Source organism: Dendropsophus ebraccatus, chromosome 5, assembly GCF_027789765.1.
Source record: "Dendropsophus ebraccatus isolate aDenEbr1 chromosome 5, aDenEbr1.pat, whole genome shotgun sequence".
Lineage (NCBI taxonomy): Eukaryota > Metazoa > Chordata > Amphibia > Anura > Hylidae > Dendropsophus > Dendropsophus ebraccatus.
Window position 1 is genome coordinate 69,598,370 of NC_091458.1, and position 26,634 is coordinate 69,625,003.

Here is a 26,634-nt window from a genome sequence, read left to right on the forward strand (position 1 = left end):
TGGTGTGCCCAGAGGAAACCTACACAAACATGGGGAGAGCATACAACTCAAATATAAACAAACATATATCCAACCATATTGTGATTTTGAAAGCCTTCTTCTAAAACAGTGAGCAGAAGTAACTACTCAAATGGTCAGCGACCACCTTATCTCCATCAATAAACATATTCTCCCATTACTTTAGTATTTAATGCTGCAGTTTTTTTTTATTTTTTCTGTCATTTATATGTCTGAAGGTTTTATTCCCCTCCCTAAGAGATTTGGCAGTTGCTTTATATTTTGAGGCCTTAGCGGCATTTCTGCTTTGCCTCCTTCTGTCTAATTTCATATACCTCTCTGTGTGTCTCTTTATAGCTGTTATAGACTGATTTCTTGCACTTTAAGGCCATGTTCTCATGGCGTAAGAGACCAGCCGTTCCGTGATCCGGCCGGGTCACGGAGTGGCCGGTCTCTGAAAAGATCATCCTGATCATCATGATCTTTCCCGCCGCAGAGTTCTGATGCAGGCACATCAGCGTGTGCCCGCATCAGAACTCCCCACAGCATACTATGAAGCGTGAGGCTGCAGCCGCTCGCTCCATAGTGTGCACTGATAGGGCTTTCTGCGGCCGCTATTCAGTGAATAGCGGCCGCAGAAAACTGACATGTCAGTTCTTTGCGGCACCACTAGGGTCCTGGCTGGAGCGTATACTATGTGTAAACGCTGCGGCCGGGATCCCATAGACACCCGGCCAACGTATTTTCTTGTACAAGAAAAAATATGTTGTGTGAACATAGCCTAAATTAATAAAATAGAACTGGTCCAAAGACGGGTTACAAAAATGGTGGAGGGTGTCAGACATAAAACATATCAGGGAAGACTTAAAGTGACTGTACCACCAGGCCCAGGCTGAAGCACTGGAGGCGGGCCGACCCACCCTTAGTGGGAAGAAACCCCAGCCCCTCCCTGACGTGACTCCATTAGAAACAATGGAGCCCTATCATAGAGGGGCTAGGGTTTCCTCCCACTAAGGGTGGATCGGCCCGCCTCCAGTGCTTCAGCCTGGGCCTGGTGGTACAGTCACTACAGTCCTCTAATAGTCTGGAGGAAAGAAGGGAAAGGGGGACATGATTAAAACCTTTAAGTATGTTATAGGTCTAAATAAGGTTCAGGAGGGGAGTGTTTTTAGAAAAAACTGAACTCAAGAACAAGAGGACACAGTAAGACGTTAGTTGGAGTAAAAATTAGAAGCAACATGAGAAAATACTGTAGTAGATGCTTGGAACAAACTTTCAGCAGATGTGGTTTGTAAATCTACAATAACAGAATGTAAACCTGCCTTGGATAAACATATATGTATCCTAAGATAATAATAATAAGGAATACTGAATACTAAAAGGGTAGGCTAGTTGAACCAAGTGGTCTATTTCTATGTAATGCTATATGCTGCAGCAGGGTATTTTTTACCTTATGCTAGAGTACCTATTATGTTCTCTCCTCTGGTTGGTGACTTCACAAGCTTACATATAACATATTTAAAAGGAAATTGGACATCAGAGCACACACAGTATAGCATAATGGCCATAACTGATTATGACCGTCCAAATAATGAACATGCCCATTATTTATAATCTGTTATAGCAAAATACATCTGTTGTTTTAGCATCTGTTTACACATTGTTTATTTTTACTCAAAACTATTGTCGTATTTAGCTTTTATTTTATTGTGGGTGAACCTAACCTTACAGGCACAGCTATAGCAAAGTACAGGAGGAAAGAGGAACTATGAGGCGGTTAGATGAATCTCACCTGCTGACAGCCCCCAATAGCACCTGGAACGCTGGGGAGGAAGGTATGATTCTTAAACTTCCTCCTCCGCACCGGTCCATTGTTAGTTGGAGTAATCTTCACTCCGATGCACTGTTAGGAGCGTCATTTGACCCTCCCCTTCTATTGATAATCAATGGGGGGCAGGCCGGATGACAAGGCAGTGCTCGAGAGCAGAGTTTACCCCAACTAACAGCACTGGACTAGTGCAGAGGAGGAAGGTAAGACACATATCTTCCTTCTCAGTGTCCCGGACGCTATAGGGAGCTATAGGCAGGTTAGATTTGTCTAACCTGCCGATAGTTCCCCTTTAAGTGGAGAATGGTGCATTTTTCTTCGAAGAAGATCCATCATCTTAAAATGCTATCTTTGTAACAAAAAACAAATTGTTTTACATAACACAGTGACACTATGCGGCTGAAGGACAGGCTCTGGGTACTCACTTTTCTAGCAAAACATACAGATGGCCGAATTTAGATTGTAAACCCTAATGAAAAAAGGAAGCAAATTGACAAAACTATATAAAGTGTTGTGGGGTCAGTTGGCACTATATAAATAAAGGAATTATTATTATTAAGGGGCAGCACTTTGCACTTTTACAGTCTGGTGCAAGCTTTAGAGTTGGAACCACTTTCCGGCAAGCTGTTTTTCCACATTGGTGCAATAAACACTTAGGGACAGATGCACCATCTGCACAATTTTTTTAAAGCAGATGGTACCTTTTATAAGTTGCGCAAAATTTTACAGTTGTTGCGCCAAGTGCGAATGCCTTGATCAATCTTGCACAATTTTTTGAGCAGTTTTAAAACAGCTTGTCTAAAAAGAAAACTATGCTAGGGTTTGGTATGTAGAAACCCCCCGCGTCCCCATGCTCTATCTCTTACCTAAAATACACATGGACTGCAGCAGCCCACCCAGGAGGCCCATTGTTTCGGGCTCCGGGTCGCTGCTGCAGTCCTTGTCTATATATATTGATTCTTTGAGAAAATTGGACAGGTGCCTGTTGGATACTGGTCATTTCCTTAATGTGATTGAACAGGTTAATGGTAAAGATGTTACCTATCTCTGCACATTTGATGTGCAAAGTTTATATACGAACATCCCTCAGGATGAAGGTATGGCATGCATTAGAGAACAACTGAATAAGAACAGTAAGTTTAGTAACAACATGATTAATTTCCTAATGGGACTGTTAGAGCTTGTCCTAAGTAGAAACTACTTTCGCTTTGATAATGATTTCTTCTTACAGACGCATGGTGTTTCCATGGGGTCGTCAGTAGCCCCAAGTCTGGCTAATATTTTTATGCATGCCTTCCTAAATGCAAAGCCTACCTAAATCACAATTCATGAGAGCTAGACGAATAGCCAGTACAGAAAACGAGAAAACAGAAAAAATGCAGATAAGATTAAGACTAAGTTCGAAGAGAGAGGCTATAATAAAAGAGAGGTAGAAAGGACAGAAAAGGAGGTTAGTATGATGAAAAGAGATGATGTAAGGAAAAAACGTGTGAAAACAGATAAAGAGAAATTAGTATTTTGTACTACCTATGATAGACATGCGAATATAATTAGAAAAAATTTATTGAAACATTGGAACCTATTGGAAAAAGTGACCCTAAGTACAGTAATGTTTTCAGAGAGAATCCGATCTTTTGTTACAGGAAGAATAAGTCATTGGGCGACAAATTGATCAAAGGATATGTAGCAAAGAAGAAAATTTCCAAACAGACATTCATTGCAAGCAAGCGGAAAGGGACATTCAGCTGTTTGTCTTGTCAACATTGTAGTGCCATTATAAAAGGAGACTGTATTAACCACCCTAGGAAAGGAACTAAGTACCCGGTTAAAGGTTTTTTTTACCTGTAATGACAGAAACGTAGTGTATCTTTTAAAATGTCCCTGTGGATTAGGGTATGTCGGACAGACTAGTCGCCCGATAAAAATTTGCCTGAACGAACATAAAGCAGCCATATGCAAATTTTACACCAAACAGGAGAGTAGAACAAAAGAAGAGGAGAAATCATTTGGTGAGACTACGGTAGCGAGACATTTTGCTGAAAATCGCCATAATGTATGTGATTTACGATGGCAAATAGTGGAGCAGGTTGAGATGTGTGCGGACAGAGAGGAGAACAGTAAAAGGTTACTCCACAGTGAGATGTATTGGATTTCCAAATTAGAAACATTGAGTCCTAATGGACTCAATGAAGTGTGTAGTTTTAGTGCATTTTTGTGAGTTTAAGCACGGTATGTTTATACCTTATATCTCACCCAATATCATGCGTATTATAATGAACGTATAGCATAGTGGTTATTGATATGTATACTGCTAACACAGTGACACATAAATAGTTAAATGCTGATTCTTTATAATCCCGCCCAGTCCCTTACGTCCTCGCGCATGAGGAAGGAGGAGTCTGTATCCTCCGAAACGTACGGAGGACGTATTTGGCCATCCGGATGTGAGAGACATATCAGCTGTGAGCAAGTTATACTTTGTATGCTGCATCTAACTAATAAAAAAGGAACGTGAAGTCAAGTCGACTCTGAGTATATTGCTCTCCACATTGTTGGAGTGCCGTGGGTTTCATTACCCGAAGATTGCAGATACCTGGTGAGAACCATTTTCCTTCACATTTACTTTGTATACATTGGATTGTTTTACCGGACTGGTGGAGTTCGGGAGTGTGGAGGGTGCTTAATAGTAAAGAAGTGCGTAATCTATCTTGTTGAAGGGTTTGAGTGGAGTAGTGCTGCACAAATTTTTGTGTGAAAGCTGAAAAATCACACATGATAAATCTAAGTATTAGGAAACCACACCCCTCAGCGTAAAATGTGAAAGAAGGCACAGCAAGAACACACTGCTCAAAAGTAGCGCAAATGCCTTCATAAATTCAGCACAATTTTGTTCACCGCGTGCAAAAACTCAGTTTTAGCCTAAATAATAGCACAAACCCAATTATGCATGTGTCCCTTAATTTTTTACTCTAAAGTGCTGCTGGACCTCTTTGCAGTTGTAGTTTTACAAATGCTTTATAGGCTCTGTCAGGATTCCTACAGTATTTTTAATTTCTTGCTAAGCCCCTATTTGTGAGATATAGGGGTTTCAGTATTTAAATAATCATATATACCTTTGACTGCATAGTCACATAGGCAGAAAATCCATTGCAAAATGGAGTGTGAATGCTATGCTAAGGAGGAATGATTAAGAGACTGAGGGGACATGAATCATGCTCAGGGGGTTGTGGAAAGTAAACAAGTGATATTTAAAACTAATGTGCAACTGTTGAGGTCTCTGTAAAGCTAAGGGGCCTATTCCACGGGAGCGATAATTGCCCGAATCGGCCCATTCGGCCGGATTCGGCCGATTATTGCTCGGTGGAATAGAGAGATCGATCAGCCGACTATCGTGTCATCGGCTGATCGTTCATTTAGGTTTAAACCTAAAATCATTGTTCGCCACCCACGCATCACTACGGTGGAATAGCAGTGCGCGGGGCGACGATTCAAGCAGAGCAGCATACATTACCTGCAGGGCTTCTTCTTAGCTCCGTCTTCCTCCCCGGGTCCTGCGTGCAGCATCAGCTCCGGAGCGGCCTGACTGAGCTGTCAGACTGCTCAGCCAATCACTGGCCGGGAACGCCGCTGCCACTGATTGGCTGAGCAGTCTGACAGCTCAGTCAGGCCGCTCCGGAGCTGATGCTGCACGCGGGACCCGGGGGGGGAAGACGGAGCGGAGGAGAAGCCCTGCAGGTAATGTATGCTGCAAGGGCTGCAAGGACATCAGTAACAATGTCCCTGCAGCCCTCGCTTAACGATCATTGGGGCCGTGGAATAGGCCCAGTAAATGAGCGCCGATCTAGCAGATCGCCGCTCGTTTACATCGTTGCTCGGCCCGTGGAATAGGGCCCTAACACTGACCTGCCTATAGCTAACGTTTATTTATTTACAGGTCTGTAATAGTTGTGTTCTGGACCAGTTTAGTGGCATATGGAGCATCCAGCAAACAGCTGAATTGTAGTTACTTAATGTACTGTACCATCATCTTGTGAAAAAAAGAACACTTGCCTTTTATTTTTAATCAACTTGGTCTGCAACTGTGTAGACAAAACTGAACAGTAAAATGTAACAGGCAACAGATGTAGTCCCACTGTACCACCATACCATTTTCTCTTTGGACAAACTTCCTCCACTCCAATACAAGTACTCAGGCGCAGGTCCAAGGAAATATTATGAATTAAAGACATGTCTTAAAAGGTAGTTTATTAGACACAACGCATTTCAAAGTTGAACTGACTTCTTTATCAAGTGTCTTATAAAAGCGAGCAACAAGAGTGACATATATATATATATATATATATATATATATATATATATATATATGTATATATATATCAAAAGACTATCTTCCGTCATGACATCACATACACATAGATACCTTAACCCATTAGGATCTGTACAAAGTTAGAAAATACAAAGTACATATATTTGACAAATACTCTAAAAAAACATACTGGGAGATCTAGAAAGGAAACATAAACCAGATCATATCACTTGGTGTTCTCTATGGTCTCATTATATCCATATGGTGATATGATATGGTTTATGTTTCCTTTATAGATCTCCCAGTATGTTTTTTAGAGGATTTGTCTGCTATATGTACTTTGTATTTTTTTTACATTGTACAGACCCTAATGGGTTAAAGTGTCACTGCCGTTAAAATTTTTATTGCAGAAATAAAAAGTACAGGCAATTTTAAGAAACGTTGTAATTGGTTTTATTAGCCGAAAAATGAATTTTTATCATGAAAAAGCAGTTTGAAGCTCTCCCCCCTGTCTTTATGGTTTTCCTATGGAGAGAGAAAGTGAAGGCAGCAAAACAGGACAACAAAGAGTTAATTTACATTCACATCACAGGCTCTCTTCTCTGCAGTCACCACTGACCTTTCTGACCTCTGAATAGGGGCTCCTTTGTTCTTGGCTCTCAGCTGCCCACTAATCTCGCTCCTTCCCCCTCCCCCCTCCCCTCTTCATAGAACAGACAGATTCGGCTGATGAAAAGACAGTCGAGATTTCCTGATTCTGAGCAGTGGATGACAGAAAGGAGAGGAGGGGGGACCTGGGGAAAGGCTTTTTACATGCAGATAATGGCATATTTGTGTAATAAACCCAATGACAAATTTTCTTAAAATCGCCTGGACTATTGAAAAATTTTTATGACAGTGACTCTTTAAGGTTTCTATGTGCATGTGATGTCATGATGGAAGTTAGTCTTTTGTTCTATGTATATATGTCACTATTGTTGCTCACTTTTATATGACACTTGAAAAAGAAGTCAGTCCATCTTCGAAAAGCATTGTGTCTAATAAATTACCTTTTAAGACACGGGAATGCTGCGGTTCACTTTGGTTAACGACCTTGCACATCCCAGTTGAGAGTTTCAAACATCGATTTACACTATGGGGCGCTGTTTATCTTTTTAGTATTTTCTGTTTGGAACAACCCCAGGCTGTACAAGGATTATAATGGAACACTAACATATATATTGCATATTCATATGGCACATCAACTAATATAGGTATATACAAGGCATACCCAATAGTTTCCATATAATTTTTCAGGAATAATCTATGCTGTACTTCATAGGCAACACATCGCCTATTATTTAACTTTGTTTAGTATATTTAACATAATTTAATTTAACATTAAAGTGACAATGTCACCCTCTATTTGCATTTTGACTGCTCTCCACAGGTGTAAAGGGTAAATGTTACAGCTTTCATTACTTATTTTATATTATACCTCATGGTGCTCGTTCTGGTAAAAAGTAGTCTTTATCACCTGTGGATTGGTATATGTGGGCGGGGCCTCACGGCCTATGTGCCACATCGCTCCGCCCCTAGCACCACTTAGCCCCCCCATCCGTGAAGTCATCGCTGCATAGGCCCCACCCACTCAGCGGCCATTGGTGTGGGACAATCTAGGGGGGTGAGGCCTAGAGCTTTAGGCTGACCCTTCCAATGGCTGCTGAGGGGGCGGGGCCTATGCAGTGATGATGTCACGGATGGGGGTGGGGATAAGTAGCGCTAGGGGCGGAGCGATGTGACACATAGGCCATGAGGCCCCGCCCACATCAACCAATCCACAGGTGATAAAAACGACTTTTTACAAGAACAAGCACCATGAGGTATAATATAAAATAAATAATGAAAGCTGTAACATTTACCCTTTACACCTGTGGAGAGCAGTCAAAATGCAAAAAGGGGGTGAGAGTGTCACTTTAAGCTTAAACTGGTGGCATACAACTTGCAAATGGACATCTGTGTGACTCGTGTGCTTCCCAGTATTCCTATATGTAAAAGCTCACGTCATTTGTGGTGACATTTTTCTAAGATGTGATTTACTTTCTTAGGGTAAATTCACACGGGCGTCTCGCATAAGCAATCCGCAGCTAAACCGCAGCTAATCCGCAGCTAATCCGCAATACACATATTAATAATAAGAAGAAGAATAATAAATGTATTGCGGATTAGCTGCGGATTAGCTGCGGTTTTTCTATGCGAGACGCCCGTGTGAATTTACCCTTAGGGTACAAACCCACTTGACGTATTTGCTGCGTGAATCAGTCTTAAAAATAAGCAGGCAAAACGCAGGTTGGCTTTATACGATTGTTCTGCGTTAAAATACGCAATTGCGTATTTTTGAAGCGTGAAGCTTGTTGTTAGCAAAGCATCAGTTGTTAAAATACGCAATTGCGTATTTTTGAAGCGTGAAGCTACATGCGTTTTTCGCACAGGTTGTTAACAACTGATGCTTTGCTAACAACAAGCTTCACGCTTCAAAAATACGCAATTGCGTATTTTAACGCAGAACAATCGTATAAAGCCAACCTGCGTTTTGCCTGCTTATTTTTAAGACTGATTCACGCAGCAAATACGTCAAGTGGGTTTGTACCCTTATGATTTAATTGTAATGCAGTTTGTTTAATAGTGACAAACTTTTCTAGTTCTTTGTAATATCTTAGATGGAACTTCCCACATTTTTAGAAAAACGTATATTAGCACTTCTTTAAACAGCATACACAATGAACTTGGTAAATTCCATTATTTGTATTTGGTGTTTTATTCATTTTATTTCAGAAAACTTTATAGAAATATTTTTGTAATCATTTTGCTAAATGAAACCTAGTGACTGTTTAAAAGTGGAAATTTTGCACTTCAAATGGTCAGTGAGGAAATTAGGCTTTCAAGAAGCAGAAAGACGTGGGGATTTCCTCAGTTTCAGGTAAATAAACACTACCTTCTATCATAGGGTTATTTTTTCAAATGCTTTTCCTCTGGTTTTTGGATGACAGCCATTACCTCACTGGCTTCAGAATCTCATCTGTGCGTAAGCATGTGGTTTGGAATTGTTAATTGTTGGTGGAAGTGGTAAAGCAGAACCTACATTCTTTAAAGCCATGTACTTTAAGTCAAGAATTAAAGCAAATGTTCCATCAGGTACATCACTTTTTTACATTACCTGGTCGTGCATAGAGCCAGACCTGTCCACGAGAAGTGAATGTTGGGAAACCGGGCGGCCTTTTGAAAAAAGGACCGTGCCACAGGGATCCTGGCCCTGGCCAGGTACTGTAAAAAAAAAATGTATGTACCTGGTGGTAAATCCACTTTAAAACTGATGTTTTCATTAATAGTGAGGTGAGAGAAAGTGCACTTAACCCTAGCCTTTGTTAAAGGGAATCTGTCAGCTCCTGGGCCCTACCTAAGCCTGACAGTGTGCTGTAGCTGGCAGCCCCCAGTGAGCATGGTGCCTTTTTGGTAATTTTCCGTGCAGCAGATTATGTACAATCTTATGTCTCCTACTGTACTAAAGATACATGCATCCTCCTCCCTCTTCATGAATAATCAATGCTGCTCGGCCTCCTGCTCGCTCAGCTGTCAGATTGCAGATCAGAAACACTCAGGTATAATTGAATCTCTTCTCCCTAATGTGTTGTAGCTGTGGTCTAGGGGTAGACCAGCCAGCAGTTCATCCTCTGGTTCAAATCCTCTGATGGAAATTAAATAGATGTCTTTTTTTTTTTATTATTGTATCATTTTTAAGGCTGTGTTCACACACAGTATTTTTGCTCAGTATTTTGGTCAGTATTTTGCAACCAAAACCAGAAGTGATGATCACAGTTAGGATCCTATTAAAACTTAACCTTTAATAAATGCTCAATTAAAAATATACTAACACCATAAAGTGCATAAGAAAACCTCCACCATAATATGATAGGACCCGAAGCCCACACGTATATATATATATATATATATATATATATATATATATATATATATAATAATAGCCTATCTAGACGTCGGTCAACACAATATGATTAGTACATAAACAGTATATAAATACATAGATAAAAACATCATGTAAACCAACTACATAAAGTGCATAAGTCCGTACATAGGTCTATTAACAGAGGAGCAGATCCTTAGTGTATGGATAGGTGGCGGGATTAACAATCCCTATGGCTCCCTATAGGTGCACCACACTATCCCTGCTCGCTCAGGGTGTAGCGGGGTGATCGCCCTAGAAAGGGCGGCCCCTGCCCCGTACTACCCCTAACGCCACTCACCCTATAGTATCCCTTCCTAGATACACTCCCGACACCAGTGTTTCGTATAGATACTCATCAGGGGGGTCTCAGTATTCGGACAGGGTGGATAACATATAAAAAAAAATAATAGTAATGTGGCTAAAGCAGTGCAACCCAAATAGGTTAGGGTCACTGCACTCACGTGGCCCAGTGGCCTCAGGTAACGGGCGGCGATAAGTATGCGGCTCCTGTCCACCTTACGTCAGTATGGAGATTCAAATACCTTGCGGTCCAACATGCTTCCGCCGCGTCACTCCCTACTTCCGGTCAGGTGGAACGCAGAATGCGCTCCACCGCCGTCACTTCCGGGGGACCGTCAGCTCAATAATCATGTGACCACTGTAACTAAGCAACCATAACACAGTCGCTCCAAAGATATAATATCCGGAGATTTAAATGGACAAGTAAACCAACGCATGTTACAGACACTGCCAAATATATAAACTGAACTATATACAGTAACTTACTATTTACAACTTAACAACGTACCAAATATAACCGGGTGATATTTACATGCAGATATTTACAGAAACAGATGGAGAGGCAGCGGAGAAACAGGTACAGAGGGGGGCGAGACAGAAAGGGAACAGCAATCCCACAATGATTTGGGACATAAAGTGGAAAAGATACATCCCTACCATGTCTCTTATTATAGAAAACAGGCATAGGTAAGCTGCTCATTTAGGCCCCTTGGAAAGACCGTGCGCATCCGGAATATCCACTCCGTTTCGCGCTGAAGTATAAGTCTGTCCCAGTTGCCGCCACGCACAGGGGGTTTCACTAGTTCCAATCCTTGAAACTTAATACAGGCAGTGTATCCTGCATGAACCAAATTTATATGTCTCGCAATGGGTTTATCAGTTTGATTTACGATATCGCGTATATGCTCTCCAATGCGTCGACGGAACTCCCGGATCGTTTTACCTATGTATTCCAGACCACAATCACATGTGGCCTTATACACAATCCCTCTGGTTCTGCAGTTGATGTAGTCCCGCATCTGATACTCTTTGCCTGTCACATTGCTTTTCACCGATTTGCTGACCTTTATATAAGCACAGGCTACACATCTACTGCATTTAAAGGTACCTGCTACTTTCCTTTCTAGCCAAGTACCTTGGGATTGTGGAGGAATAAAGTGACTTTTAACCAGTCTATCACGTAGACTCCGCCCCCTTCTAAAAGTGATTTGGGGCTTTTCACTGATCGTTTCCCTGATGTCCGGATCCAGGAGGGTCCCATATATAGTCAGATTATACCTTCTGATCTACTCTGTTATTAAATGTTTTGGTCATTTGGGAGATGGCAGGTTTTCTGCGCAGTGGAATGAACACTGAATCATGGGTTGAGGAGGTTTCAGATGTGTTCTCTGATAAAACTCTGGTACAAAAGAAATATACCCCCTCATTTAAGGGAGCGTTTAGAGAACTAACTCGTATGTATAAAGAACACTCCACCTCATGGTGGGAGGTACAGAGTCTGGAGAACTATATCAAGAACAAAATTGTTCCTAGGGGGCTAAGAATCAATCTAGTCCCAGCCACACGTAGTAGGGGGCCTGGATTAATGCAGAAGTGGGAACAAGAGGCGACGGATAGTTCGCTACGATTTATGAAACTTCTGTTAGATGAGGAGAAGAAAAACCTAGAGCAGATAAAAGTAAGATTAAGTGATCAGGTGGAAGTCACTGAGGGCTTTTCAGGTGAATCTGAGTTCGCTGCACAAGAATTACAATTAAAAAATACGATTGAGCGATACCAGTTTCACCTGAAAGAAAGAAAACATAAACAGTATATAAGGGACTCTCAGGACTTCAAGGATAATCGAGCATATACGTTTTTGCCAAAGGGCCCTCCTAAGATATCGGAGGCTGAGGCCTCCTCAACTGATACTGAACTATGTGACAGTGACAGGGAAACCAGGAGGGGTGGTTACAGAGGTGGTAGAGGTAGGGGGAGACCGTGAGGGGGGGTGAGAGGCAGAGGAGGACGTACTGGACAATACAATAGTGAAGAAGGACGTTTTTTAGACAGGGCCCCGACAGAGGCAGGCTATCCACTTCGCAACCGCAACAGATGCTAGAATCACAAGACAGGCTACAGGTTGTTAATCTATCCTCCAGAACCCTTACTGAATTTGAGATGTGTGTGTTAAGTAAAGGGCTTTCTTTTGTTCCTACAACAAGGTTTAATCATTTCAATTGGGTGCGTGATATTAATCTGTTTGCACGCAAAATTAGATGGCATAAGTACTATCAGATTCAGGCAAGAAAAAGGAGTGAGGAGATTGGTATACCACAAGACACCCTGGCAGGGGTAGAGATGCTTACTTCCCTGTTGTCAGAAGGTGAGAGAGCACGTGGTTTGGGACCATTCACCGAACTTAAGTTAAAAAGTACAAAGATGCCACCCCCCTTTGGGGACATATCATGCATTGATGTGTTTGTTTAAATGGTTACTAGAGACTTAGAAGTGCTGGAGGGTATGAAATATCAAAGCAACTGTAGCCATGCTGAGATGCAGGCTTTGATGAGCCTTGAGAGGGACGAGTCCATCGTCATTAAGCCATCGGATAAAGGTGGCAATGTGGTGGTGATGGACTCGTCCCAATACAAGGAGATGTGTATGAGGCTTTTAGAGGACCGGGAGTGCTATACAGTTCTAAGTAAGGATCCAACTGCAGCTTTCCTGAAAGAACTTAAGGAGCTGGTAGATAGAGCATTTGAGAGGGGTCTAGTGGGGGAAGAGGAGAGGTCCTTTCTGATCCCGAAATATCCAGTGAAAGCGACATTTTATGCTCTTCCTAAGCTGCATAAGCTCTATCCATTGAAAGGTCGACCAATTGTGTCGGGCATTAACAGTGTATCTCAGAATGCCGGCATATATGTTGATAAGGTGTTGCGGTCCTTTGTAACTGGTCTAGCCTCGTATACTCGTGATTCTATGGACTTACTGTTGAAAATAGAAGATATTACATTGGAGGAGCATGCATGGTTGGCATCTATTGACGTTGAGGCGCTCTATTCGTCCATACCACATGGACTAGGTCTAAGAGCTATTAAATTTTTTATGAGATCACGTGGGTGCCAGTTTCAGGCACACAATCAGTTTACCCTGGAATTCACTGAATATGTCCTTGCCCATAATTTCTTTCTCTTCAATCAGAAGCTGTACCACCAGCTCAGGGGGGTGGCGATGGGGAGCCCTTGTGCCCCCACGTTCGCTAACCTCTACCTGGGCTGGTGGGAGGAAGAGCTTGTTTTTGGTGAACTACAGTCCTATCTGGTTCAGCATGTGGGATTATGGGCAAGGTACATAGACAATGTGTTCCTGATTTGGAACGGTCGTCGAGAGGAGTTTGTACAATTTGTGGATATACTTAACAATAATGAAATCGGACTAAGGTTCACTTTTGAGATCGAGAAAGCACAGCTGCCATTTCTAGATCTTCTTATACAGAGGGGAGAGAATGGGAAAATTGAAACAACCATATTTAGGAAACCTACTGCCACCAATGCGTTGCTAACCTGGGATAGTCATCACCCTAAACCTCTTAAACTAGGGATACCACGGGGACAGTATTTAAGGGTCAAACGCAACTGTTCCAACCCAACTGAATACCAGAGACAAGCAACTGCCCTAAGGGAAAGATTTAAAGAAAGGGGGTACCCAGACCCAGTTTTGAGAAAGGCATATCAGGCAGCTGGTAACTCTAGGAGGGAAGATTTGTTGTTTCCTAAGAAAAGGCAAGAGGAAAAGGGCATTACCAGAGTCATAGGCACATTTGATGCCGTATCCAGTGAGGTTCGTAAGGTGCTAGAAAGGCACTGGGGTATCCTCCTCCTGGATCCGGACATCAGGGAAACGATCAGTGAAAAGCCCCAAATCACTTTTAGAAGGGGGCGGAGTCTACGTGATAGACTGGTTAAAAATCACTTTATTCCTCCACAATCCCAAGGTACTTGGCTAGAAAGGAAAGTAGCAGGTACCTTTAAATGCAGTGGATGTGTAGCCTGTGCTTATATAAAGGTCAGCAAATCGGTGAAAAGCAATGTGACAGGCAAAGAGTATCAGATGCGGGACTACATCAACTGCAGAACCAGAGGGATTGTGTATAAGGCCACATGTGATTGTGGTCTGGAATACATAGGTAAAACGATCCGGGAGTTCCGTCGACGCATTGGAGAGCATATACGCGATATTGTAAATCAGACTGATAAACCCATTGCGAGACATATAAATTTGGTTCATGCAGGATACACTGCCTGTATTAAGTTTCAAGGATTGGAACTAGTGAAACCCCCTGTGCGTGGCGGCAACTGGGACAGACTTATACTTCAGCGCGAAACGGAGTGGATATTCCGGATGCGCACGGTCTTTCCCAGGGGCCTAAATGAGCAGCTTACCTATGCCTGTTTTCTATAATAAGAGACATGGTAGGGATGTATCTTTTCCACTTTATGTCCCAAATCATTGTGGGATTGCTGTTCCCTTTCTGTCTCGCCCCCCTCTGTACCTGTTTCTCCGCTGCCTCTCCATCTGTTTCTGTAAATATCTGCATGTAAATATCACCCGGTTATATTTGGTACGTTGTTAAGTTGTAAATAGTAAGTTACTGTATATAGTTCAGTTTATATATTTGGCAGTGTCTGTAACATGCGTTGGTTTACTTGTCCATTTAAATCTCCGGATATTATATCTTTGGAGCGACTGTGTTATGGTTGCTTAGTTACAGTGGTCACATGATTATTGAGCTGACGGTCCCCCGGAAGTGACGGCGGTGGAGCGCATTCTGCGTTCCACCTGACCGGAAGTAGGGAGTGATGCGGCGGAAGCATGTTGGACCGCAAGGTATTTGAATCTCCATACTGACGTAAGGTGGACAGGAGCCGCATACTTATCGCCGCCCGTTACCTGAGGCCACTGGGCCACGTGAGTGCAGTGACCCTAACCTATTTGGGTTGCACTGCTTTAGCCACATTACTATTATTTTTTCTGATATGTTATCCACCCTGTCCGAATACTGAGACCCCCCTGATGAGTATCTATACGAAACACTGGTGTCGGGAGTGTATCTAGGAAGGGATACTATAGGGTGAGTGGCGTTAGGGGTAGTACGGGGCAGGGGCCGCCCTTTCTAGGGCGATCACCCCGCTACAGCCTGAGCGAGCAGGGATAGTGTGGTGCACCTATAGGGAGCCATAGGGATTGTTACTCCCGCCACCTATCCATACACTAAGGATCTGCTCCTCTGTTAATAGACTTATGTACGGACTTATGCACTTTATGTAGTTGGTTTACATGATGTTTTTATCTATGTATTTATATACTGTTTATGTACTAATCATATTGTGTTGACCGACGTCTAGATAGGCTATTATTATATATATATATGTGTGGGCTTCGGGTACTATCATATTATGGTGGAGGTTTTTTTATGCACTTTATGGTGTTAGTATATTTTTAATTGAGCATTTATTAAAGGTTAAGTTTTAATAGGATCCTAACTGTGATTATTGTTTTTTTTGAGGGTCCCATATATAGTCAGATTATACCTTCTGATCTACTCTGTGATTATATACAAAACCAGAAGTGGATTGAAAACACAGAAAGGCTATGTTCACACACTGTTGAAATTGAGTGGATGGCTGCCATTTAATAGCAAATAATTACTGTTATTTTAAAACAACGTCCAATATTTGCCATTTAATGATGGCCATCCGCTCAACTTCAACAATGTGAGAACATAGCCTTTTTGCGTTCTCAATCCACTCCTGGTTTTGGTTGCAAAATACTGACCAAAAATACTGTGTGTGAACATAGCCTTGAAAATGATACAATATTGAGAAAAAAAGACCTGGCAGGTCTCTAGGCAGGTGAGTTACCCCTAGACCACAGCTCCAACACATATGGGAGAAGAGATTCAATTATACCTGAGTGTTTCTTTCAGACATAAACTGCCTACAGAGGACTGATCTGCAATCTGACAGCTGAGTGAGTGGGAGGCTGGGCAGCATTGATTATTCATGAAGAGGGAGGAGGATGCATGCCTGAGTGTGGCACGAACAACTACTCTGTGACTCTTTAGTACAGTAGGAGACATAAGATTGTACATAATCCACTGCACAGAAAATTACCAAAAAGGCACCATGCTCACTGAGGACTGCCAGCTACAGCACACTGTCAGCCCCTCAGGTAGGGCCCAGGAGCTGACAGATTGCCTTTAAATAATGACATGTATAGGGGCTTTTTGAACATCAGCCCCTGTTGATAGACCCCAGGGAGATGTAAAAAGCTGGCCATTCTATAAAAATTGTGTATGTATAATAAAGGTCAGATGGGTGACATTTAAACATATAATGATAATTTTAAGCTTTGTATAATCGGAAAAGCTATCATAGACGAAAAATAAATGTTTTTGCTAACCTATTATTGTGCTCATCACTTATCAGGCCCAGACCAGCTCCTGCGATACCTGCTTTCCTAGCCCCAGCAAACCCCCCCCCCCATCTGCCTTTAGTGTCTAGCCTACCGGTCCAAGGGTGCAGTGCTCTCTTCTCCAGTCTTTGCTCCATGCCTGCTGCCGTCATCTTTCCACACTTCCTTGTTCAACCTATAGGGGCCAGATGAGCATACACTTTTTTACACACTTAAAGGGCCAGTGCACGCATTACTATTTCCTTCTCCACTTATCCACACTTGGAATGTTCTATTTAGGGAGGATCTGCCCAATATCCTGTGCTCAAGAATCATTGGTTCCTAGCAAAGGTGTGCTATTCTGTTTCTGCTATCCTGTGTACCTGTGCCTGTTTCTTGGACTCTGCCTGAGCCCTTCTATGCCATTTTGATTCTCCAGTTGCTTACCTGAATTTCTGACCTGAACCTGTGCTGCCTGCCCCGACCATCTGCTTATACTAGACTACGTTTATATCTCATGTACCGTTCTGACTCTCCAGTGTACAACTGGTCTGCTGGCAAAGCTTATTTGCCTGATTCCCTGGTGTCTCATACCAGTCCTTTCTGGCCCCTCCTGGGTTTGCACCTGCCACACTGGGATACTCATTTGAAGTGACCTGGTAGCTCCTGGCAGTAAAGTCAAAACAAGTTAACAGCACAGCAGGTCCATACCTATTACACCTGTTTGTGCATTTAGACAAATCAGGAATTAATACATTAATACACCCCGAAGTGAACAGATTGCATACAGATTACTCTTACATGCATGTGAATAGGACTTACACATTCAGCTGACACCTACAGGGATATGCATGATTGTATCTTCTGTGGAAACCAGACAGAGGCGTAGCAAGAGCTTGATTATGGGGGAAGGCGAGTGAAACTGAGTGGGCCCCCAACTCAGGTAACTAAATTTGATGAGAGGAAACCTCAGCAGATGACAGCGCTTTCTAAATGAGAAAGTTTCTATGGTGTTACATTACTACAGTTCCCATGTATACATTTAAGGGTGCTGCTGCATAAACCTATAGATGCAGAAATGGCCAGAAATTGTCAGTAGTAGACTAAATTCACATCATTAAAGGAGAAGTCCGGACAAAAATTTTTTAATATATGTTATTACTTATGGAAAGTTATACAATTTTCTAATGTACATTAATTTTGGGAAATGCTCATATACTGCTATTTCCCTTAATTTAGTGTATCAGGAAGTGTTAGAATTCTCTCAAAAGCAGTGACGTCACGACGAATGGTGTAATTCCTATGGAGTGTCCAGCAGGGGGTGCTCTATATATAGAAGTCAATGAGTACCATTGACTTCTATATATAGTGCGCCCCTGCTGGACACTCCATTGGAATTACAATGGATGTGTGTATGTAATGTAATGTTATGTACTGTACTTTGCGATTGAATACATTTATGGAATACTTTGGGGAGCAAGTGTCCTTGCTCCCCAAAGTATCCCATAAATGTATTCAATAAATACATTTGCAGGGCACCGAGCAGGGAGGGAGAGAAGCGCCATCTACCTTCCCCTTCCCTGCTCGGTGCTGGGCACATATACAAAGTACTACTCCCCCATTATCTGCAGATAATGGGGAAGTAGTACCTGTGCTATCTATCGCCGCCCGCACCGCCGCTCACAAAAGTGCCGCTCTTCATGCTTCCTCCTCCTCAGCTCCCCCTCCTCCTCCCGGCTTCAAACACTATGGCGCTGCTGACTCCCCGCTGCCCGCCCGCGCTGCTGACTCCCGCCCGCCTGTGCTGCTGACTCCCCGCCGCCCGTGCCGCTCCTCACACTATCCGGCGAGCCGCCGCTCTCTGCTCCTGCATGCCAGAGCAGAGAGCGGCGGCCGGCCGGAAAGTGTGAGGAGCGGCACGGGCGGGTGGGAGTCAGTGGCGCGGGCGGGCGGTGGGGAGTCAGCGGTGCCATAGTGTTTGAAGCCAGGAGGAGGAGAGCGGCACTTTTGTGAGCGGTGGCGCGGGCGGCACTTGTGAGCGGTGGCGCGGGCGGCGATAAGATAGCACAGGTACTACTCCCCCATTATCTGCAGATAATGAAGGAGTAGTACTTTGTATATGTGCCCAGCACCGAGCAGGGAGGGGGGAGGTAGATGGCACTTCTCTCCCTCCCTGCTCGGTGCCCTGCAAATGTATTTATTGAATAGATTTATGGGATACTTTGGGGAGCAAGGACACTTGCTCCCCAAAGTATTCCATATATGTATTCAATCGCAAAGTACAGTACATAACATTACATTACATACACACATCCATTGTAATTCCAATGGAGTGTCCAGCAGGGGCGCACTATATATAGAAGTCAATGCTGGACACTCCATAGGAATTACACCATTCGTCATGACGTCATTGCTTTTGAGAAAATTCTAACACTTCCTGATACACTAAATTAAGGGAAATAGCAGTATATGAGCATTTCCCATAATTAATGTACATTAGAAAATTGTATAACTTTCCATAAGTAATAACATATAAAAAATAAATTTTGTCCGGACTTCTCCTTTAAACTTAATATGTGTGCTTCCAGTAGGAAGCGACTTGCTGCACCCATCTCTCCACCCATCAGGTAAGTAGGGCATACATTGGCAAAAAGGTGCAAATTTTTTCACAAATTGGTTGGTTTGTGCCTTTTTTTTGTCATTGTATGCCAGATGTACTATTGGTAAATTCCCATTATATACACACCAAAAATGGGATGGATGTCCATTGTAGAGATGATCGAACAACGGAAAATCTTAGGTTCAATCGAACTCGAACCTTCTAGAACCTTCTTTATTTGATTCCTGATGCCTTCACGTTCCGTTGGGAAGGTGAAGCAACCCCGAGTACCGCCTGGAAAACAGGGATACAGCCTAGGTAATAGGCTGTATCCCTGTTTTTCAGGCAGTACTCGGGCTTGCTCCACCTTCCCCATGGAACGGAAAGGCATCGGGAAGCAAATGGAGAAGGTTTGAGTTTCCTAAGAAACCTAAGATTTTCCGATGTTTGATCATCTCTAGTCCATTGTAGTCTTTCTGGTAATTTTAGATGTGTTCCCAGATAGAAGGCAGTGGACTTAAAAATATTCTGCAACTTGAAATATATATGTTGTTTATAAAGTTACAATATTTATTGCTGAAATCTACAATTCTACAAAATTAGATTTACATCCTGGTAGTTACTATTGGCTCACCTTGGTGTCTACATATAAAGGTCATTGCACTTCCATGCTTATTTTGGTATGGAAATAAAGTGGTTCACTATTAGTGTGTGGGAGAGACCCATCCATGTGAAAAGGAAATAACTGAATGTTTGTGGTAGTGTGGGTTATTGCAGCCATGTATGAGAAATTTCCTTCACCAGCATATAGGTACAGAGAACTGGACAACAAACTGACGCAGAGAATTTTGAAAACATTGTTTTGAATAGGTTACTTACGTGGATGTTTATTGAATTAGTTAATAGGTATATGCTTTACTTGTTATACTAGCTATACTTTCAGTACAGTTTCTTTATTACATTATATATGGTATAGTGATCACTTAAAAAAGTAGCAAATAAACACAAACTATAAACTGTTTTAGTAAATAAACATGCTTCCCCTGAAATAGCAATTCTGGAGCAATTCTCTCTCAATCCTTTGCATTTTGCTGTTCTTTTCTTAGTGGTTCTAAAAAAAAATTATGCATAAATTAACTGAGTTGTATCAATTGGGGGCATGTTGCTTTACACCTTAAAGTGAATGTACCATTAGGCCCAGGCTCAAGCACTGGAGGAAGGCCAACCCACCCCCCATGGGATGTATACCCTGCCCCTCTATAATACGGCTCCATTTATTCTAATGGAGCTGCATCATAGAGAGGCGGGGGCTATGCCTTAAAGCGGACAAGATGAAAAGTAATACCTAGTTGTCAGTTTATGTATAAATATTCAAAAGGAGTAACAAAAAGACAACTATAGGCTATATTCACACAACGTCAAAAATAAAGAAAAGGTGCCCGATTTTGAAATGAAAAACCCATCCGTTTTTGCCGCGACTTAACTGACTGCAATGGCAACTGTCAGGACGGTATCTTTGCGGAGCGTTATGCGTCCCTCTGCTCGTGCTGTGCGGCCAAGAAGGCGCTGATATTCTCTTATTCTGTTCTGTGTTTTGTTTTGCTGTGTCTGAACAACGGTTTATTTGCTCTCTTTTGGAGACACACCCGACTTCACCTGCTGAGTTCTGTCTGGCCATGTCAGGGTTAATCTGTGTTCTGGTTCTGCTGTGACTGACAGGTCTTCCTGCCAGTGGATTTGTTTTGTTCTCAGCTGTCTGTGCTTGGAGATCAGGGGGATGGTCCAATTACGTTCTGGACCAGAGCCCTGGTCTCCTATATAACAAACCTCAGCCTGTGCACTTATTGCTGGTTATTGACTTAGTCTCTGCCTGCTTGTGGATTCTGTTTCTTTGCATCTCCTGACTACTGCTTTGTACCTCTGACCTCCCTTGCTTGCTGCCTGCCCCTGATCATATTGCTTGTTTTCTGATTTCGCCTTTGGATCCTGATTTTGTACTTTTGCTGCCCGACTGTTGTGACCCGGCTTGTGGACTATTCTTCATTGTGTTTGTCTGTCTGTTTTGCATTTGTGTTTCACCTAGCCAGTGCAGGGACTGCCGCCCAGTTGCTCGCTGCCATCTTAGGGCGGATAGTGGCAAGTAGGTAGAGGACAGTGGGCGGGGCTGAGCTTAGGGCTCACTGTCTTGTCTTGTCCTGCTGTCCGGTTCCTAACAGAATAACCAGCCCTACTTTTTTTTTTTTTTTTTTATTCTCTCTCCCCACCTTACTATGGACCCCGTGAAAGCTCTTGTGGAGCAAATGCAAAGTCTCAACCAGCTTGTTCTGGACCTTACGCAACGGGTGCAGCAAGTAGTCTTTCCTGGGCCAAAATGCTATGCTATCTGCTGCTGCTCCCCCAGAACCTCCAGTGCAGCTTCCTGATAGGTTCAAAGGTGAGAGAAAGGCCTTTCGAATCTTCAGAGAGGGATGTAAGTTGTTTTTCAGACTTTGTCCCCGGTCCTCTGGGGATGAGAGCCAGAGAGTGGGCATTATTATGTCACTCTTACAAGGACCTCCGCAGGCGTGGGCCTTTTCTTTGCCTCCAGATGCCACTGAGTTATCTTCTGTAGATCAGTTTTTCTCTGCATTGGAGTTACTCTATGATGACCTTGACAGGGCAGCAGCAGCTGAGAGGCAGTTGACTACTTTGAGACAGGGCAAGCGACCGGTGGAGGAGTATTTTGCTGAGTTCCGCCAGTGGTGCGTTCCATCCGGATGGAATGATCCTGCACTTAGATGCAAGTTTAAGCAGGGGTTGTCTGATGGCATTAAGGATGCCTGGACAGGACACCCAGATCCTTCCACCCTTAAGCAGGCCATGAATTTGGCTATTCGCATAGACCGCAGGCTCCGTGACAGACATAGGGAGAGAGTAGGCTCTGACTCTTCTAAAATATCTGTCTCCTATTCTGTCAAAACCCCTCTTGTTACCCCTACTATTCCTGAGGACGAGCCCATGCAGCTGGGACTATTGGATGCCAGGACCAGGCGAGAACACCGGAGACACAACTGTCTGTGTTATTACTGTGGTGACAGTGGCCATTACATCAGTTTCTGCCACAAGCGTCCCAAGCGGCAAGAAAACCTGCACCCAGATCATCGGCGTCCAGGTGACTCCCAGGAAGGTCACTTGGGCGCACAGGTACCCACCGGTGAAGTTAATATTTCTAGTTCTGTTGTACCTGATTTGCCTGTATCTGATGTGAATTTAACATGTTGTTCTGCTCGTCCTGTCAGTAAGCCTGTTCTCCATGCCATGGACTCGTCTTCTGATGAATGGGAGTCAGATGGCAATCTTCTAAGTGAAGTTGAGTCCTGTGAGGGTCCTGAGGCCCCTCATAAAAGGGGGGGTACTGTCAGGACGGTATCTTTGCGGAGCGTTATGCGTCCCTCTGCTCGTGCTGTGCGGCCAAGAAGGCGCTGATATTCTCTTATTCTGTTCTGTGTTTTGTTTTGCTGTGTCTGAACAACGGTTTATTTGCTCTCTTTTGGAGACACACCCGACTTCACCTGCTGAGTTCTGTCTGGCCATGTCAGGGTTAATCTGTGTTCTGGTTCTGCTGTGACTGACAGGTCTTCCTGCCAGTGGATTTGTTTTGTTCTCAGCTGTCTGTGCTTGGAGATCAGGGGGATGGTCCAATTACGTTCTGGACCAGAGCCCTGGTCTCCTATATAACAAACCTCAGCCTGTGCACTTATTGCTGGTTATTGACTTAGTCTCTGCCTGCTTGTGGATTCTGTTTCTTTGCATCTCCTGACTACTGCTTTGTACCTCTGACCTCCCTTGCTTGCTGCCTGCCCCTGATCATATTGCTTGTTTTCTGATTTCGCCTTTGGATCCTGATTTTGTACTTTTGCTGCCCGACTGTTATGACCCGGCTTGTGGACTATTCTTCATTGTGTTTGTCTGTCTGTTTTGCATTTGTGTTTAACCTAGCCAGTGCAGGGACTGCCGCCCAGTTGCTCGCCGCCATCTTAGGGCGGATAGTGGCAAGTAGGTAGAGGACAGTGGGCGGGGCTGAGCTTAGGGCTCACTGTCTTGTCTTGTCCTGCTGTCCGGTTCCTAACAGCAATGCTTTGAAGTCAATGGGAAGACCGAGGTCCAATGCACACAATGCATTGAATAACAGACGTTTTTACCATGGACATCAACATAATGAACATGATCATTATTTTCGGAGATCTTTTTGCAAATAGCGGATGTTTTGTATTAGTTTTGTATTTGTATCATTAGGAATGTATCATTAGGAATGATCCAGGCAGATTGCTTCCTATTCCCCACCTGTGTGTATAATGAACATGGGCTAGATCGTTAATACACCTGTGCAACGCTCAAACAGCAGTAAATGTTCCTGGATCATTCCTAATGATGAGGAGGGTGGGGGGGAAGGATGGAGAGATGGTGCCAGCCTAATGCATATACAAATGTAAGCCCCGGCCGTTAGACACAGCGTTGCCGGATTAAAAGTTGTTTTTATGACAATAACTGCATCCCCTGCCGAACGGACCCCAGGACAGATCTTGGATTAAAAGCAGCTATCTGAAGGTACAAGTGGTTTGGGGGGTCAGATTGTGGGTACAGAGTCGCTTTAAGTGTCCCTGTGGATTGAGAAATAACAGCGCTATAGCTCTTAAAAGGGAAGGAGGAAAAAACAAAATTGCAAAAATGAAAATTTAGGTCATTTTGGGCTGGGTCATAAAATGGTTTAAAAGCCATAGTTCTAATTTTTTTAAAATATAAAGACTCAAATGAAAGTTTTTGGGGGTTTTTGCAACACCACTTGTACTTTGTAATGACACACTTCACTTTTCCATAAAATATGCTACGAAATTGAAGTAAAAATATTTGGATGGTGAAATTAAAAAAAAAAAAAGGTATTTTTAAAATTTCAGGTGGGTTTCATGTACAGTACAATACAATTACAAAATACAGAAGTACAAAGTCAGTACAATTACAAAGACAGACAATTTATATCTAACATCTATATTCCTAAAGTAATAATTATGATAATATTTGTATTGTGCCAACAGATTACGCAGCGCTTCTTTATAGCACCAATAGATTCCACAGCTGTCTGTAAAAAAATAAAATAAACAAAAAGCAATGAAACCATGCATACGGTTGTGTTCGAACTGATGTATAGAATAAAGATATCATTTACTGTAAAGTACATTTTTTTGCCCTATGATCTATAGTTTGTATCGGTACCACTATTGCATATAAGCAACTTTTTGATCACTCTTTATTCTGTTCTTTCTGGGATGTGATGTGACCAAAAATCACTTTGGCAGTCTTTTGTGCTTATGGCGTTTACTGTGCGAGATTAGGTATGTGATCGTTTATTAGTTTGGCCGATTCTGCATGCGGCAATAAAAAATATTTTTGTTTTGTTTTTTTTGTTTTTTTAACTGGGATAGATTTATTTTATTATGGGACAGATTTATTTACACACTTATGTAGTCCCCTTAGGAGACTTCTATAAGCAATACCTTCATTGCTAATAGAAATCAAATCAGAACTTATGTACAGCATATGACAGCGGCACATCTAAATGGTTAAATTGCTGCCACAGAAAATTGCTCCATGACGGCTATCAACTCCTGAGCCCTTCCTATACCCCACTACCAGGACCTCAATGTAATTTTATTGCAGGCATGTATACCACAGTTTACACTGATTTCAAGGCCCTTTCCCACACAATAGGGGAAAAAAAGAAAAAACAGTGTGGAATATTTGTTTTGTAAAAAAAGAAATAAAAAGAAAAAGAGTACATACAACCTTGCTGATATGTGCACTTTCCCACCTGTCTGCTTGTTCATTGCCTCCTACTTATGTAAGTAGTGACATATCCCTCCCCAGGGCTAATTTACCTATTTCCTTTTGCTAAAAATACCAAAAAACTGCGCCATGGAATAAGAAAAGAAGATCATCACTGGAATCTGCATCTCTTCCCCTACAGGTATATATCATCATGTCTGTATGTATATACCTACTCCCTGTATGTACAAACCTGCTCATAGGTTCCCTAAAATGTTCTAAACTGCTAACACTGGTAGATAGCTGTTAGGTCAAGGAGACACATGTTACCTTTTAAAATTTATCTGTGCTTTTGATATATAGCACAAAGAGGCTTTCCCAAGTTCTTTAAAGGGAATCTGTCAGCTGTAGATCACATTTCAAACTGCTGACATGTTAGAGACGCATTGTACCTTTCATATATCTATCTGTGCCTCCAGGATGTAGAAAAATGCTTTTATTCTCTGGCATTGTGTGCCCTTATTTTGCCCTTATTTCCTTTAAATTCTGCTAGGACTAATAGAGAAATGGACACTACTCGTGATAGTCTGCTGACATGCTTTCCTTCATTACTTCCTATGACAAACAACAGCTGCAGACTCCACAAACATCTCCACAGCCACAGCTTGTCATTACCACATATCCATGTGCAGTTGAAAACCACTTGTTACTATGACTTGTTACCATCTTGCAAAAGTAATATACAAAAGGTTCTCTGTGTTCATTAAGGGTGCAAACACACACGACAGATGCGCAGCGTATTTATCTCAGTAAATACGCCGGAAACTTGCAGGTTGCCTTAACCCCTAGACGACCTAGGACGTACTGGTATGTACTGGAAGTCTGTGCCCAGACGACCCTGGACGTACCGGTACGTCTTGAGCTATGAAGCGCGCTCCGGCACCTCACTGTTAATGAAAGGCTGCAGCGTGACATTAACGCTTTAAACGCCGCGATAGATGACAGGGGGAGTCCCCTGTCACTTACCGATCGGGACCCCCGCAGTGTGACTGCGGGAGTCCCGATCGTAAAAACGGACCGCCGGTCTTTCACCTGCCTCCGTGCAGTCCGAACGGGGCTCTGGTCACTGAGCCTGCACAGGCAGGCTCAATGAGCAGAGCGCCGATAACACTGATCAATACCATGCCTATGGCATAGAAATGATGAGTGTATAAAATGAAAGTAATCAATGTACAAGTCCCCCAAAGGGACTTAAAATGTATTTAAAAAAAAGTTAAAATCACTAACACACTACCCCAAAAACCTTCCCCCAATAAAAGTCTAAATCACCCCCCTTTCCCATTATATAAATAAAACATATAAAAATA